This window comes from Gorilla gorilla, chromosome 15 (assembly GCF_029281585.2).
Source record: "Gorilla gorilla gorilla isolate KB3781 chromosome 15, NHGRI_mGorGor1-v2.1_pri, whole genome shotgun sequence".
Lineage (NCBI taxonomy): Eukaryota > Metazoa > Chordata > Mammalia > Primates > Hominidae > Gorilla > Gorilla gorilla.
In genome coordinates this window covers 110065130-110083223 of record NC_073239.2, presented here as the reverse complement: position 1 = coordinate 110083223, position 18094 = coordinate 110065130, and the positions used below count along the sequence as shown (strand labels likewise).

At 48.3% G+C, this 18094-nt stretch overlaps 1 pseudogene; it reads right to left on the bottom strand.

Moving 5' to 3' along the window:
- Nucleotides 1-8812: 8812 nt before the first annotated feature.
- On the bottom strand, nucleotides 8813-10352 carry LOC101137187 (cytochrome b5-like; annotated as a pseudogene).
- Between the last annotated feature and the right edge of the window lie 7742 nt (nucleotides 10353-18094).

The window sequence follows — 18094 nt, the reverse complement described above, 5'->3', positions numbered from 1 at the left end:
CACTATGTTGCCCAGGCTGGTCTCCAACTCCTGGGCTCAGGCAATCCTTCCGCCTCGACCTCCCAAAGTTTTGGGATTACAGGTGTGAGCCACCATGCCTGGCTGAGACCAAGATTCTTACAGTCAATGGGACTGAAGTGGTGGTGTGCTAGAGCCACTCACCATGCCCATGTGAGCCAACTGGGCATACTTCTTCAGCGACATCACATTGGTAGCTTGAAATTGGCCATGGGGGGTACTGGGCACGGTGGCTCACACCTGTAATCCCAGCACTTTGGGAGGTGGGTGGATCACCTGAGGTCAGGAGTTAGAGACCAGCCTTGCCAACATGGCGAAACCCCGTCTCTACTAAAAATACAAAAATTAGCTGGGCATGGTGGTGTATGCCTGTAATCCCAGCTACTCAGGAGGCTGAGGCAGGAGAAACACTTGAACTCAGAAGGCAGAGGTTGCAGTGAGCCGAGATCACACCACTGCACTTCAGCCTGGGTGACAGAGCCAGACTCTGTCTTAATAGAAAAAAAGAAAGAAAGAAAGAAAGAAATTGGCCATGGGGGCAGTATTTACACCACAGAAATTGGTAATTACTACCAATCAGCTATCCCTCCCTAAGAGCTGCTTATTAAACATTTACAGGCATGCCACAGGATTTAAGGCCATTCTGAGGAATTTCTGTAACTTACAGCTTAGAGTCTTTCCGATTAAAACATTTGCTGGGCAAATTCCTCTTCATGCTTTGAGACCCAGTAGATTGCCTGTGAGAAGCCCCCCCTGATGTTTGTAGGAAGCTTGTTCTCGGCTATTTGTTGTGTCCCTTAGATATGATGAGACTTACCAGAACTCTGAGGGTTACATGACACAGGCCATGAGTAAAACTGAGACCCACCTAGGCAATAACTGTCTATTGCCCTAAGAGTGACGTCTGTGCTCCTCCGAGTGGTGGCCCTTGTCCTTCTTGTACGTCCAGACTCTTTCATGCTACCCCATCCCCATGCCCTGGCCCCTTAGCCTTCTCAATCTCTGGCCCAGACTCTCTGCTTAATGAGCTGTCGATCGTTTGGAGAATCTTATAAAGATCATGGACTTTCTCCCGCAAGAAACACACAGACACAAAAACATATGCATGTTGTTTCAAGATATTCATGGACCAAATATCTTCTTTACTCAGAAGTCTTTCCTGCATCCTGTGTGTCCCACTCTACCCCAAGCATGCTTCTATCTCAGGAATTAGCATTTTCAAATTTATGTTGATTTTCAAGTCCTTTACTACACTGGAGCTTCTCAGGGGAAGCACCTATTATTGTGTTATTTATGAGTACAAGGATGACTGAGGTGTGATTGAGGTGTGTCCCAACATCTAATTTCTAATCATGAGCTCATGGTGGCCGGGCGCAGTGGTTCACGCCTGTAATCCCACCACTTTCGGAGGCCGAGGCGGGTGGATCACTTGAGGTCAGGAGTTCGAGACCAGCCTGGCCAACATGGTGAAACCCCATCATCTCTACTAAAAATACAAAAATTAGCCGAGCATGGTGGTGCATGCCTGTAATCCCAGCTACTCAGGAGGCTGAGGCAGGAGAATTGCTTGAACCCAGGAGGTGGAGGTTGCAGTGATCCGAGATCACGCCACTGCACTCCAGCCTGGGTGACAGAGCGAGACTCCGTCTCAAAAAAAAAGAGATCACAGTGTAGCTACAGCCACAGCCCAGCTGTCTAAGCACAAAGGTGCCACTGAGGATGGCATTAGCATTGGTAAGGGACGAAGATTCCAACCAAAGATAGGCCTGGCACACGCAGAAGTGGGGGAGGAGGAGTCACCATGGCCAGTATATTCCCAGCACCCGTGGGATGAGGGGGCTCAGGGTGTGGGGAAGTGCCTTGGGCGAAGGAAGAGGAGCACCTCAAATATGGTACCAGGGGAAGAACCTGTACTTTGGGGTCTCAGAGATCTAGGTTCCCATTCTTGCTCCATCCCTTATGGCTTATAACTGTGAGCAAGTCACTTTGTCTTTCTGAGATTTAGTTTTCTCGCCCATCAAAACATACTTTATTGCCAGGCGTGGTGGCACACGCCTGTAGTACCAGCTACTTGGGAGGATGAGGTGGGAGGATCTCTTGAGCCCAGGAGTTTGAGGCTGCAGAAGAATTTGAGGACCATGTTTGCTCAGTCCCCTGTATGAACCCATCCTCTGCCCACACAGGTCTCTTCCTCCTGCCTGACTCCCCAGATAAGCTGGCCGAGTCCTCAGACGTGACCAGGGGAAAGGGAAAGAGACCAGAGTTGCAAGTTAAAATAGTATCAATCTGGCCGGGCGCCATGGTTCACGCCTATAATCCGAGCACTGTGGAAGGCCTAGGCGGAAGGATCGCTTGAGCCCAGGAATTTGAGACCAGCCTGGGCAACAAAGTGAGACCCATCTCTACAAAAAATAAAAAAATTAGCTGGGCCTGATAGCATGTACCTGTGGTCCCAGCTACTCAGGAGGCTGAGGTGGGGGATCACTTGAGACTGGGAGGTTGAGGGTGCATAAGCCATAATCGCGCCACTGCACTCCAGTCTGGGTCACAGAGCGGGACGCTGTCTCAAAAAATTTTTAAATGAAATAGTCTCAACCCCTCTGCTCCCCCTGCCCATCAAATAGCCTCCTCCTTACAATATGGCTTCCCATTTAGCCTGCTTATAGGTGCAACATGAACCGACCTCCTGGAGAAAACACGGGGCCTCGGGGAGGATGGAATATTGAATTTGTGTCCTGCCTGTAGAAAGAAGGTAATGGAAGGGGCTGAACTGCCGTACACCTTCGAAGAAGGCTGAAGGTAGAAACCTGAAGCTTCTCCAACACCCCCAGGGTGGGCGTCCAACTGCTTCTAGGGTGCCTGATGCTAAGGTAGCTGCTCTTCGAGAGCATCCAACCAACCCCCTTCTTTTTGTTTTGTTTTGTTTGAGACAGAGTCTTGCTCTTGTCGCCCGGGCTGGAGTGCAATGGCATGATCTCAGCTCACTGCAACCTCTGCCTCCTGGGTTCAAGTGATTCTCCTGCCTCAGCCTCCAGAGTAGCTGGGACCACAGGCACCCCCACCACGCCCAGCTAATTTTTGTCTTTTTAGTAGAGACGGAGTTTCACCATGTTGGCCAGGCAGGTCTCGAACTCCTGACCTCAGGTGATCCACCCGCCTCGGCCTCCCAGAGTGTTGGGATTACAGGTTTGAGCCACCATGCCTGGCAACCCCCTTCTTTTAACTCTATCCTCAAGTACCACTGCAATGACTAAAGCAACGTCTATCACCTTGTGTTAGCATGACTCGATGTGCCAGGCATTGTGTGAGAGGTTTTGTGTATATGATCTCTCTTTTTTTTTTTTTTTTTTTGAGACAGGGTCTCACTCTGTCACCCAGGCTGGAGTGCAGTGGCATGATCATGGTTCATTGCAGCCTCAGCCACTCAGGCTCAAGTGATTCCCCCACCGCAGCCTCCCAAGTGGCTGGGACCACAGGTGTGTGCCACCACACCTGATTAATTTTTGTATTTTTTGTAGAGACGGAGTTTCACCATGTTACTCAGGCTAGTCTTGAATCCCTGGGCTCAAGTGATCCTCCCCCTTTAGCCTCTCTAGTAGTTGATACCACAGGTGTGCACCACCATGCCTGGCTAATTTTGTTTATTTAACATAGAGACAAGTTCTCACTATGTTGCTCAGGCTGGAGTGCAATGGTGTAATCCCACAGCCTTGAATTCCTGCGTTCAAGGGATTCTCCTGCCTCAGCCTCCCGAGTAGCTGGGACTACAGGCACGTACCACCATGCCCAGCTAATTTTAATATTTTTAGAAGAGATAGGGTTTTGCCATGTTGTCCAGGCTGGTCTCGAACTCCTGGGCTCAACCAATCCTCCTGCCTCTGCGTCCCAAATTGCTGGGATTCCAGGTGTAAGCCACCGTGCCCGGCCTGTTACCTCTTCTGAGTCCTCACAGCACTAGTAGGAGGAGGCACTATTGTTGTCCCTGTTTTCTAGATGAGGATACTGAGTCTAGAGAAGTGGAGGAACCTGCCCGAGGTCACAGGGCAAACATTAATTCGGGAATTCTCCAAGTCCAGCGCTACCGCCCTGTTCCCCACTGCGGTGCTCCTTTGACCTCCCCCTGCCTGTCTGAGGCTGCCCATGCTCTGGCTAGTTCTGGCTTTGTCCAGGAAATAAAGCCCCAGGTTCACAAATGATGTCAGTGCCAAGCTTTTTCAAAAGGTATTATTATGTAATATTTAACACATACAAGAGAAAATATGTCACATATATGTAATTCAAAAAACATAACAATAACAACAGTTCCCCTGCCCCTCAAACCTACCTTCCAACTTAAAAATATACTAGTAAGTTTTCAAAAAACCTTTCATCTTTTGTGTTTTTAGAGATCTGTTGTGTTTTCAAAATGTGAAACCTTTCTCAATATAACCTTCTAACTGGAAACCTGAATATCCCCTGTGGGTTAGCCAGCTGTCTCCCTCTACCATCTTTTCCTGGAGGGGTAGGCGCTTGACTACAGTATTTTTTTTTAAATTTTTTTAACTTTAAAATTTAATTTTTTTTAAAGAGATGAGGGTCTTACTAAATTTAATTATTTTTTAAAAGAGATGGGGTTCTTACTAAATTTAATTATTTTTTAAAGAGATGGAGTCTTATTAAATTTAATTATTTTTTAAAGAGATGGGGGTCTTACTAAATTTAATTATTTTTTTAAAGAGATGGGAGTCTTACTAAATTTAATTATTTATTTAAAGAGATGGGGGTCTTACTGTGTTGTCCAAGCTAGTCTCAAGGTCCTGGGCTCAGGCCATCCTCCTGCCTCAGTCTTTCAAGTAGCTGGGACTATAGGTATGTGCCACCATGCATTTTTTTTTTTTAATCACACTTCTGTCAGCAAATTCTGTGGGTCTGACCTTGAAAATATATCACAAATCCAACCGTCTCTTCTGCCCTGATCTAAGTCACAATATGGCTGGACTCCTGCAGTAATCTCCCAGGCATTCTCCATCAGGCAGCTGTGGTGAGGTTTTTTTGTTTTGTTTTGTTTTTTAAAAAGAAAAAAAGGAAATTGGTCCAGGCTCAGTGGCTCACACCTGTAATCCCAGGACTTTGGGAGGCCGAGGTAGGTGGATCACCAGGTCAGGAGTTCAAGACCAGCCTGGCCAACATAGTGAAACTCTGTGTCTACTAAAAATATAAAAATTAGCCGGGTATGGTGGTGCACACCTGTAGTCCCAGCTACTCAGGAGGCTGAGGCAGGAGAATCGCTTGAACCCGGGAGGCAGAGGTTGTGGTGAGCTGAGATTGCGCCACTGCACTCCAGCCTGAGCAACCCAGCAAGACTCTGTCACAAAAAAGAAAGAAAAAAAAAAGAAACGGGCCGGGTGCGGTGGCTCACACCTGTAATTCCAGCACTTTGGGAGGCAAAGGTGGGTGGATCACCCAAGGTCAGGAGTTCGAGACCAGCCTGGCCAACATGGTGAAACCCGGTCTCTACTAAAAATACAAAAAGGTATCCAGGCATCATCCCAGCTCCTCCAGAGGCTGAGGCAGAAGAATTGCATGAACCCAGGAGGTGGAGGTTGCGGTGAGCCCAGATGGCGCCATTGTACTCCAGCCTGGGCAAGAGCAAAACTGTCTCAAAAAATAAAAAAATAAACAAAAAAGGAAGTCAAGGGCCGGGTGTGGTGGCTCACACCTATAATTCCAGCACTTTGGGAGGCCAAGGTGGGAGGATCGCTTGAGCCCGGGAGTTTGAGATCTACCTGGGCAGCACAGCGAGACTTCATCTTTGCCAAAAAAATAAAATTAGCCAGGCATGGTGACAACTGCCTGTGATTCCAGCTACTCAGGAGGCTGAGGTGGGAGAATTGCTTGAACCCAGGAGATCGAGGCTGCAGTGAGCTGTGATTGCGCCACGGCACTCCAGCCAGGGCGACAGAGCGAGACTCTGTTTCAAAAAAAAGGAAATCAGATGATGTTTCTCCCTGCTTGGTCCTGACCCTGGGACACACCTGTCCTGCTAGTTCAATACTGAATCCTCAGCACTGACCAAGGAGATAGGAAGAGAGTTCCTGGTCTGGCCACAGTTGACAAGGCCTTATGGTGCTTCCCTCTTTCCCTGCAGGAGATGAGCTGACACTCACTGTTCCCTTTTTCCAGAAGCCTTTCCCAGACATGCTCATGGCTCATGCCTTCCTCCATTTGCCTCTGCTCATTGGCACATCTGCCCTGACCTCTGACCTGCTCGACCCCTTTCCACTCCCCTGGTTCTCAGCTCACCACCGGTGAGATCAAATACGCCCTTTTTATAACACATAGTAATGTGCCCTCCCCTTTACAAGCATGAAATAAATTCACAGGCAATAAAACCTACCTAAGCATACACTTTAAAAAATCAATAGGATGTAGTGTAATTTATGGAAGAAAGAAAAGGAAATTAACTTTTAAATTTTTATTTATTTATTTATTTGAGACAGAGTCTTGCCCTGTTGCGCAGGCTGGAGTGCAGTGGCATGATCTCAGCTCACTGCAACTTCTGCCTCCCCGGTTCAAGCAATTCTCCTGTCTCAGCCTCCCAAATAGCTGGGACTACAGACACACGCCACCACGCCCAGCTAATTTTTGTATTTTTAGTAGAGATGGGGTTTTACCATATTGGTCAGGCTGGTCTCCAACTCCTGACCTCAGGTGATCCACCTGCCTCGGCCTCCCAAAGTGCTGGGATTACAGGCATGAGCCACCGAGCCCAGTCAGGAAATTAACTTTTTTTTTTTTTTTTGAGATGGAATCTCACTCTGTTGTCCAGGCTGGAGTGCAGTGGCATGATTTCTGCTCACTGCAACCTCTGCCTCCCAGGTTCAAGCAATTCTGCCTCAGCCTCCTGAATAGCTGGAATTACAGGCATGCGCCACTACACCCGGCTAATTTTCGTATTTTTAGTAGAGATAGGGTTTCGCCATGTTGGCCAGGCTGTTCTCAAACTCCTGACCTCAGGCAATCTGCCCGCCTTGGCCTCCCGAAGTGCTGGGATTATAGACGTGAGCCACTGCGCCTGGCGGAAATCAACTTTTAATAATTGAATACATAACTTCAGTAAATGAATGCCCTGGTGGCTATCTGCAAATATGCGTAGACTGATAGAGGTTGTGAGATGTTGACTTGAAATCGGCAGAGACGTGATTTCCTAAAACAATAAAAAACTCTTGGTGGAGTCCCAAACAAAACGAAGTACAGCCTGCCCTCCATATACAAAGTTCTTGAATTCCTGGAAATTCACTGAGTGATAAATCTGTGTACAAAATACTTCGTGCTTGATTATAAAACCAAGTGAGGGGCAGGGCGCGGTGGCTCATGCCTGTAATCCCAGCACTTTGGGAGGCCAGGGTGGGTGGATCATGAGGTCAGGAGATCGAGACCATCCTGGCTAGCATGGTGAAACCCTGTCTCTACTAAAAATACAAAAAAGTAGCCAGGCGTGGTGGCGGGTGCCTGTAGTCCCAGCTACTCGGGAGGCTGAGGCAGGAGAATGGCGTGAACCAGGGAGGCGGAGCTTGCAGTGAGCCGAGATCGCGCCACTGCACTCCAGTCTGGGAGACAGCGAGACTCTGTCTCAAAAAAAACCCAAAAAACAAAACAACGACAACAAAAAAACAAGTGAGGTTCTAGGCTCAAATACTTACAAACAGAATTTTCACATGCATGTATGTCTGCTGCGACATTCTAAAGTCACGTGAGGAGATCAGTTTTCATCCCCTCACCTCTCCAACTATCTTGTGCATCGCAGCATGTCTGGCGTGTCTGACTCCAGCCAGCTGAGGGCCTGCTGTGCCCCCAGTCAATGGGACAACTAGAAAAAAACCTATAGAAATTTCAAAAATGTACACTAGGCGGCGCTGCCACCCTGGGCGAGAACCATATCTGGGCCCTCGTTTTACTCTGCTTCTCCTCACCCATCACTGACCACGTGAGATTGCAGACTGCATTTTTTGTTTGTGTATGGCTTGTTTCCACGACTAGAGTGTGGGCTGCAGGAGGGCAAGGCTTTGTTTCTTTCTGTTTAAAAGTGATGTGTGTGTGTATGTGTGTTTATATATTTGTGTGTGTGTGTATATATACATATATACTTATACTTTTTTTTTTTTTTTTTTTTTTTTGGTGAGACGGAGTCTCGCTTGTCACCCAGGCTGGAGTGCAGTGGCGCCATCTCGGCTCACTGCAACCTCTGACTCCCGGGTTCAAGGGATTCTTCTGCCTCAGCCTCCCGAGTAGCTGGGATTACAGGCATGTGTCACCACGCCAGGCTAATTTCTTTTTGTATTTTTAGTGGACACGGGGTTTCACCATATTGGCCAGGTTGGTTTTGAACTCCTGACTTTGTGATCCAACCCCTTCAGCCTCCCAAAGTGCTGGGATTATAGGCGTGAGCCACGGCGCCCAGCCTATATTTTTGTATTTTAAAAGCCAGATATATTTGTAAAAGATCATGCTTACAATAAGTAAATTACGTAGTAAAGAAACATCAAAATAAAGTAGATGAATAAAAGGCACACTCGAAAAATCCGAGAGCAGAAAAGACAGTTCTTTTTGTTTTATTTCTAATGTAGGCAGAAAGAAAAAGAGATATATTAAAATTATTTTTTTCAAGAGAAGTTTTCTGTCAGTTGAAGTAATTAGCGTTGGCTTCTTTTCGCCTGTGTCTAAAGCAGGATTTTCCTGCACTGGCTTCTGAGGAGGTTCAGCCTTCTGCCATGTGTGCCTTGATAGGCGACGGCCACTGCTGACATGGCAGGGATCACCCAGTTGGTCCACTAACTGGAGCTAGAATCAACAGCAGTGATAAGAGTTTCCGAAGCTTGTTTAACTTTGGTCTGTCATCTGGATGGGGCTCCTGAATGATATATGTTTTGGACAATTCCACGGCATCTCAAAGATGCCCGACATCCTCAAAATTCTCAGTAGCGTCACCTCCAGCTTGTTCCCTTAAGACTTCTTCCCCACCAGGATGCTCTTCCAGAAATTTGGTCAAATCGTACACTTGTGGTGCAGAATCAGTCAGGTGCTCTTGCTGTCGTTGTGCTTCTGAATCTCCTCTAGGGTGTAGTACTTCACGGCCTCGTCCAGCTGCTCGGCCGTCTCGGTTGGCTGTGAGCCAGGCCCAGCACACACAGCCTCGTCGGGTGGAGTAGAGCTTGTGACTCCGCCAGCTCCACCCGGGACATTCCCCTCGCCAGGCACCACACCAGGGGCTGGGCGGCCGGCTCAGGGGCGGGGCGACATAGAAGCACATATGTATATATATATTTTAGAAACAGGGTCTTACTATGTTCCCAGGTTGGTCTTGAACTCCTGGGCCCCAGTGACCCTCCTGCCTCGGCCTCCCAAAGTCCCGGGATTACAGGCGTGAGCCACTGTGCCTGGCCAAGGTTTTGTTTCTTCCGCTGGTGTACCCCCAATGCCAACAACAGTGCCTGGCAATGACTGGGCTCGCCAAGGAGGAGTGGATAAATGAGTGGTATCCAAGCCCTCCCTAGTTTCCATCCTTAGAACTCTACGTTAAAGAGTGTTCGGAATCAGTTCTTTTTCTTTTTTGAGATGGAGTCTTGCTCTGTCGCCCAGGCTGGAGTGCAATGGTGCGATCTCGGCTCACTGCAACCTCTGCCTCCTGGGTTCAAGTGATTCTCCTGCCTCAGCCTCCTGAGTAGCTGAGATTACTCAAAGTGACCTACCTTCAGTCACTTTTAAATCCAACTCCCAATTTTGGACAACATAGGGATTTTTGAATCCCTTTCTTTGCTCACATTGTGTTTTTGTTTTATTTTGTTTTTTTGAGATGGAGTCTCACTCTGTTGTCCCACCATGATCTCGGCTCACTGCAACCTCCACCTCCCAGGTTCAAGCAATTCTCCTTCCTCAGCCTCTCAAGTAGCTGGGATTACAGGTGTGCACCACTGTGCCTGGCTAATTTTTGTATTTTTAGTAGAGACAGGGTGTTCACCATGTTGGTGAGGTTGGTCTCAAACTCCTGACCTCAAGTGATCTGCCCGCCTCAGACTCCCAAAGTGCTGAGAGTACAGGTGTGAGCCACCGTGCCTGGGCTCACATTGGTTCGATTTTACTCTGACAATGGTTCCTGCCAGCCAGGCACTGCACCAGTATTGCATAAGCGTCCTCTCATTCGATCCTCCAGGAACTCCCTTCGGTTAGGCACTGTCATTATCCTCACTTGACAAATAAGGAAACTGAGGCTCAATAGAGAGGCTGGGCAACTTTATCAGTGTCACACCCACTGAGCGCAAGGCCTGGGTTTTGAATACCAGGACCTCGCTGTCCATGCGCAGAACAACCGGGCTATATACCCCTCTGGACGCACTTCAGGCAGATCAGTGTGTTACAGTCGAGAGAAGTCTAGTCTAGGAGCCAGAAGACCTGGGTTCAAGGTATTAAGTCGGCCACTGGCTGGCTGTGTGACTTCGGGCGGCCCCTTAACCTCAGCTTCCTAGCTTCCTTATCGACCAAGTGAATAAGGAAGAACTAGCCAAGGCTGGGAACGGTGGCTCACGCCTGTAATTCCAGCACTTTGGGAGGCCAAGGCGGGTGGATCACCTGAGGTCAGGAGTTTGAGACCAGCCTGGCCAACATGGTGAAGCCCCATCTCTACTAAAAATACAAAAATTAACGGGGCATGGTGGTGCATGCCTGTAATCCCAACTACTCAGGAGGCTGAGGTGGGAGGATCTCTTTAACCCAGGAGGTGGAGGTTGCAGTGAGCTGAGATTGTGCCACTGCACTCTAGCCTGGGTGACAGAGCAAGACTCTGTCTCAAAAAAAAAAAAAAAAAAAAGGAAGAACCAGCCAAAAAGACAAACTGGACCCAAGGCTGCATGGACTGCTGTATACCTCCTCAGGAGGGAATTCAGCTCTGCTCTGAGCCAGCCAGGGGGCCAGGCATGCCCAGGATGTCCTGGAGAAGGCCCTGAGGACAACATCCACATGGGGGAGGGGCTTCCACTGGAGGGACGGGGGCTGTTCCGGCCTGAAGAGAGAGGACCAGCAGGTGGGTGGGTGAGAAGGACCTTCCAAGGGAGGAGAGTTCGCTGGTTTTCCACGTGTCCTGACATGACCCGGCACTCCTGAACAACAGCCAGAGACAGGGATGGAGGGCAATGTTCACACTCCTCAGGGTGGCCTCCGTCTTAGGTTAGAAGATAAAAAGATCTGATGCCACCCTGAGGGAATCGAAGGCTAGGCACAAAGGGAGGAAGAACTTGCTGTAAGCCAGGGGTATGGATACAGAATGGGGGGCCATGGTGGAGAGAGTGCTGGGGTGAGTAGAGGCATGTCAGGAAAGTTGTCCAGAAGCTTCAAGCTAGGCTTTCCAACATGAAGATGCTATTTGCATATAACCTATGCCCCCTCCACATACACACACACAAAAGACCAAGATGCCTTTCCCTCCTCTTCCCACTAGACCTTAAAAATCCTTTGCGGGCTTTCCTAGGCACGACATGGAGGAAGCTGCTGTGATCTATTCCACCAACCCTGCTGGGGCCAGGCCTGCCTGGATATTTCTGGCTCTCTCAAAAGAAAACAAACCTTTACCCACTAATGTAAGCAGGCAAAATCTTTACCCAACAAAACAAACAAACCAGCTCCTGGAGGTCATGCCCGGCTTTCCTAATATGGCATCGGGTTGGTACCCTTGGCACCCAATCAACATGAGTAGTCCCGCTCCCAGGAGAAGAGGAGAAACAGACTACAGGTGCAGATAAAAGTCACATTCACATTGAGGTGGCTTCAAAGTTGGACAGTGCTCTTCATGGGTAGTGTTGCCAGATAAAATACAGAAGGCCCAGTTAAACTGTAATCCCCCATAAAAAGTGACTATTTTTAAAAAATAGGCTAGGCGTGGTGGTGCACACCTGTAATCCCAGTACTTTGGGAGGCTGAGGTGGGAGGAACGTTTGAGCCCAAGAGTTTGAGACCAGCCTGGGCAACATGGCGAGACCTTGTCTCTACAAAAAATTTAAAAAGTTAGCCGAGCATGGTGGTGCCTGCCTGTGGTCCCAGCCACTCAGGAGGCTGAGGTGGGAGAATCACTTGAGCCTGGATGGCTGGGGTGGCAGTTATGACCACACCACTGCACTCCAGCCTGAGTGACATTGCTAAAAATAAAAATAAAAATAATAATTAAAAAAAGTATATCCCACAGCCCATTTGGGACATACTATAAAAATTATTCATTGTTGGCTGGGCATGGTGGATCATACCTCTAATCCCAGCACTTTGGGAGACTGAGGCAGAGGGATCTCTTGAGGTCAGGAGTTCCAGACTAGTCTGAGCAGCAAAGTAAGACCCTGTCTCTAAAAAATACAAAAATTAGTCAGATGAGGCTGAAGTGAGCTATGATGGCATCACTGCCATCTCAAGTAGCTGAGACTTCAGGTGTGAACCCACACGCCTCGCTGCCTCTTTCCTCTCTGACTGCAGAGTGTGTAACTGGCCTCAACAGATGTTTGCTAAATAAATGCTTAATCTATGCTACAAACACATGGAATATCTTGGGGGAGGTGCTACCTCACTGTCTTCACTTTGTCATTTTGATTTTTTTGGTTTGCCTTTTGCAGGCCTGGCCCAGACTCCAGGAAGGAAAACTAGCAGTCGCTACATGTGTGAGAGAACTAAGCCTCTAAGACCTCCTTCTGTTGTAAATGTCTTTATGGCTTCACACACCCGAATGCTCATAGGTTTGCATCTATAGATTTGAATCCATCTACCAGTATAAGAAATCTTAGACAAGCTTAACCAGGCGTGGTGGTGCACGCCTGTAATTGTAATCCCAGCTACTCAGGAGACTGAGGCAGGAGAATCACTTGAACCCAGGAGGCAGAGGTTGCAGTGAGCTGAGATTGTGCCACTGCACTGCAGCCTGGACAACAGAGTGAGACTTTGTTTCAAACAAAACAAAACAAAACTATAGTTTAAAAAAAAAAAAAAAGTTGGCCGGGTGCGGTGGCTCAAGCCTGTAATCCCAGCACCTTGGGAGGCCGAGGTGGGCGGATCACGAGGTCAGGAGTTCGAGACAATCCTGGCCAACCTGGTGAAACCCTGTCTCTACTAAAAATACAAAAAAATTAGCCGGGCATGGTGGCGGGTGCCTGTGGTCCCAGCTACTCAGGAGGCTGAGGCAGGAGAACGGCGTGAACCCGGGAGGCGGAGCTTGCAGTGAGCCGAGATCGCACCACTGCACTCCAGCCTGGGCGACAGAGCCAGACTCCTTCTCAAAAAAAAAAAAAAAAGTCTTAGCGAAGCAACCAATTGGTTTATGTTAACCGACCCTATAAAAGCAACTACATACATGTTCAAATTTAGCAGAGCGTTGGGGTAAGAAGAATACTCATTTGAGTGTAAAAAAAAGAAAAGTGGAGAATTTATAAACAGTGAAACCATTTCGAGCAGGGTTCAGCAAAACCTTTTCTGGCAAGGGCCAGATGTAAGTATTTTAGGCTTTACAGGCCGTATGGTCTCTGTCGCAACTATTCAGCTCTGCCTTTGCTGCAGGAAAGGAGCCACGGGCAAGATTTAAAGGAATGGGTGTGGCTGTGTTCCAACACAACTTGATTCATGGATGTTGAAATCTGAATTTCCTTTCACTTGTCATGAACTATTATCTTCTTTCAGGACATTGTCTTGCTCTGTCGCCTGGGCTGGAGTGCAGTGGCACGATCTTGGCTCACTGCAACCTCTGCCTCCCAAGTTCAAGCGATTCTCCTGCCTTAGCTTCCCGAGTAGCTGGGATTACAGGCGCATGCCACCACACGCAGCTAATTTTTGTATTTTATTTTATTTTATTTTTTGAGACAGAGTCTCTGTGGCCCAGGCTGGAGTGCAGTGGCGCGATCTCGGCTCACTGTAACCTCCATCCCCCGGGTTCAAGCGATTCTCCTGCCTCAGCCTCCTGAGTAGCTGGGATTACAGGTGCCTGCCACCGCGCCTGGCTAATTTTTGTAGTTTTAGTAGAGACAGGGTTTCACCATCTTGGCCAGGCTTGTCCTGAACTCCTAACCTCACGATCTACACGCCTCGGCCTCCCGAAGTGCTGGGATTACAGGTGTGAGCCACTGCGCCTGGCCTAATTTTTGTATTTTCAGTAGAGATAAGGTTTTGCCATGTTGGCCAGGCCCCTGAGCTCAAGTGATCTACCTGCCTCGAACTCCCGAAGTGCTGGGATTATAGGCGTGAGCCACCGCACCAGGACCTTTTGATTTTTTTCCCCCTAACTACTTAAAGATATTAAAAACATTCTTAGCTCAAGGGCTGTATAAAAATGGGTGGTTGCTTCTCTCTCCTCTTCCCCACCCAAGCCCCCATATCAAAAAACAAACCAAGACACACCAAAAAAACAAAAGGGTGATGAGTAGGGTTTGGTCTGGCTGTAGGTTGTTGAACCCATGGGCTGTGGTTTCAGCTGGCCCTGCTTTCAGCTCTGACCTCAACATTCACTGACTGTGACCTTGGAAGAGTGCCTTACCCTCTCAGCCCTTCAGTTTTCTCAGCTGGGAAGTGGTAGGAAATAACTGGCCGACAGATGGGGCTGTTATGAGGACTGTATGTGATGCTGCCTGCACAATGTCGAAGGCTTATAAATGCATGCACGGTAGCTATTATTATTATTATTATTTTGAGACCGGTCTTGCTATGTTGCTCGGACTGGTCTTGAACTTGGCCTCAAGTGATCCTCCTACCTCGGCCTCCCAAAGTTCAATATACTTTACAGTTAAAAAAAAAAAATAGCTACCTGGCCGGGCACGGTGGCTCACGCCTGTAATCTCAGCACTTTGGGAGGCTGAGGCAGGCGGATCACCTGAGGTCAGGAGTTCAAGACCAGCCTGGCCAACATGGTGAAACTCTACCTCTACAAAAATACAAACATTAGCCTGGCGAGATGGTGCATGCCTGTAATCCCAGCTACTCAGGAGGCTGAGGCAGGAGAATTGCTTGAACCGGGGAGGCAGAGGTTGTAGTGAGTCGAGATCACACCACTGCATTCCAGGCTGGGCAGCGGAGACTCTGTCTCAAAATAAATAAGTAAATAAATAATAGCTACCTGTAATCTCAACTACTAGGGAAGCTGAGGCAGGAGGATCACTAGAGGCCAGGAGTTCAAGGAGTTGCCCTAACCAACCTGGGCAACATAGTGAGATCCTGTCTCTACAAAAATATTAAAAAATTAGCCGTGTGGTGGTACACACCTGTAGTCCCAGCTACTTAGGAGGCTGAGTCGGGAGGATGGCTTGAGCCCAGGAGTTGAAAGCTGCAGGGAGCTACGATTGTGCCACTGCACTCTAGCCTGGACAATAGAGAGACACTGTTTCAAAACAAAACAAAACAAAACAAAACAAAAAGCAGACCGAGAGTGGTGGCTCACACCTGTAATCTCAGTGCTGTGGAAGGCCGAGATGGAAGGATTGCTTGAGCCCCGGAGTTTGAGATCAGCCTGGGCAACATGGTAAGACCCCATCTCTACAAAAAATTTAAAAAAACAGCTGGGCACGGTAGCTCATGCCTGTAATCCCAGCAATTTGGGAGCTTGAGGTGGGTGAGTCACCTGAGGTCAGGAGTTCAAGACTAGCCTGATCAACATGGTGAAACCACATCTCTACTAAAAATACAAACAAAAAATTAGCTGGGCGTGGAGGCAAGTGCCTGTAATCCCAGGTACTCTGGAGGCTGAGGCAGCAGAATTGCTTGAACCCGGGAGGCGGAGGTTGCAGTGAGCCGAGATTGTGTTATTGCTGTCCAGCATGGGTGACAGAGCAAGACTCCATCTCAAAAAAAAAAAAAAAAAATTTGGCAGGCATGGTGGTGCACACCTGTGGTCTCAGCTACTCCAGAAGCTGAGGTGGGAGGTGGGAGGCTCATGTAAGTCTGGGAGGTTGAGGCTGCAGTGATTGCACCACTGCACTTCAGCCTGGGCAACAGAAAAAGACTCTCCCAGAAAAAAAAATATATAGATATAGATATAGATATAGATAGATATAGAAGTCTGGGTGCCAAGGCTCACACCTGTAATCCCAGCACTTTGGGAGGCTGAGGCAGGCGGATCACTTGAGGTCAGGAGTTCGAGACCAGCCCGACCACCATGGTGAAACCCCATCTCTACTAAAAATACAAAAATTAGTCAGGTGTGTTGGCAGGTGCCTGTAATCCCAGCTGGTTGGGTAGCTGAGGCAGGAGAATTGTTTGAATCCAGGCCATAGGGCAAGACTCTGTCTCAAAAAAAAGAAAAAACGTATATATATATATATATACACACACAGAGAGAGAGAGAGAATATTGAGAACCTGATTATAAATGATGATGACAATTTTATGCTTAATTCTCCCACATTTTGGTGTAGTGTAATAGTTCTTAATCTCCATGGGCACCTAAGCACCTCGGGGCAGACTTGTCTTTTGCATTTCCTGATACTAATCTTGGATGCAGAGGGTTTGCTTCATTTCACTGCATATCATTATCACTGGCACATGTGAGGTGCAGCTCTTGTTTATTTTGGGGGTCCAACTTTCCCTCCAAGCCCCTTCTCCCCTAATAATTCCTTTTTTTTCTTTTTTTGAGACCAAGTCTCGCTCTGTCACCCAGGCTGGAATGCAGTGGTGCAATCTCAGCTCACTGCAACCTCTGCCTCTAGGGCTCAAGTAATTCTCCTGTTTCAGCCTCCTGCGTAGCTGGGACTACACTACCACGCCCGGCTAATTTTTGTATTTTTAGTAGAGACAGGGTTTCACCATATTGGTCAGGCTGGTCTCAAACTCCTGACCTCAGGCGATTTGCACCTCAGCCTCCCAAAGTCTTGGGATTATAGGCGTGAGCCCCTGTGCCCGGCCCTCCCCCAATAATTCTGATTCAGTTGGTCTGAGGTGGGATCCAGACAGGGGTATCTGTTTTTAAAGTTCCTCAGTGATTCTAATATGCAGCCAGGGAACCCTGGAACTTGTGTTTTGTTCTCATTTTTAGTATCTTCTGCTCAGAGTGACCAGTGAACCCAAGGCATCAGCATCACCTGCTAGACATGCAGAGTCTCAGGCCCCGGCCCAGACCCACTGAATCAGAATATGCATGTTAACAAGATTCCCTGGCCGGGCATCATGGCTCACACCTGTAATCTCAGCACTTTGGGAGGCAGAGGCAGGAGGATTGCTTGAGCCCACAAGTTCAAGGCCAGCCTGGGCAACATAGTGGACCCTGTCTGTACAAAAAAATTAAAAAAAAAATAGCCGGGTATGGTCCCAGCTGCTTGGGAGGCTGAGGCAGGAGGATCACTTGAAGCCGGGAGGTTGGGGCTGCAGTGAGCCATGATCATGCCACTGCACTCCAGCCTGGGTGACAGAGCAAGACCCTATCTCAAAAATAAATAAATAAATAAATAAAATTCCCAGGTGATTCGCGTGTTCACTGAAGTTGGAGAAGTGCAATTCTTGGTGGTGGGTGTGATGCTTCCCTTTCTATGATTGACAGGAGTTTGAAAGCAGTGTTTGAGACACAGGACTGTAGATGGAATCCTGTTTTAGACCCAGGAGGGGGCTGGTGAAGCATTGACTGCTGAGACACGTGTGCTGTGAACTTTTGGTGTGTGTGTGTGTGTGTGTGTGTGTGTGTGTGTGTGTGTGTGTGTGTGTGTGTGTTTTAATCTAGGGTTCTTGTAAAATGAGGTGCCGTTGCAGTAGTCTGTCTAGCAGAGCCCAGAGGGTGGGACTGTGCCAGGAAAAGCAATTTAGGACCCTAGAGGCCACCAGGGGCCTCCTTCCCCATGACCCTGGAGGGTGGACGTCACCGGGGCTTGTGAGACTGGCCAAGGATGGGCTGTAGATGGCATTTCTTAATATAGTTACTCAATAGTTATGTTTTCTAAGTGCCACAGAGGACTAAAGGAATGTCACTAAATGTTTGGCATGGAAGGAGCTAATGGCTTTGAGAGGAACATTTCCCAGGCTTTGGTAGGAGAACAGCTGTCATAGAAGGGGAGTGTCATGGAGACAAACCCCACACTTGAGCCTGGCCACTGCTTTTTCACCAC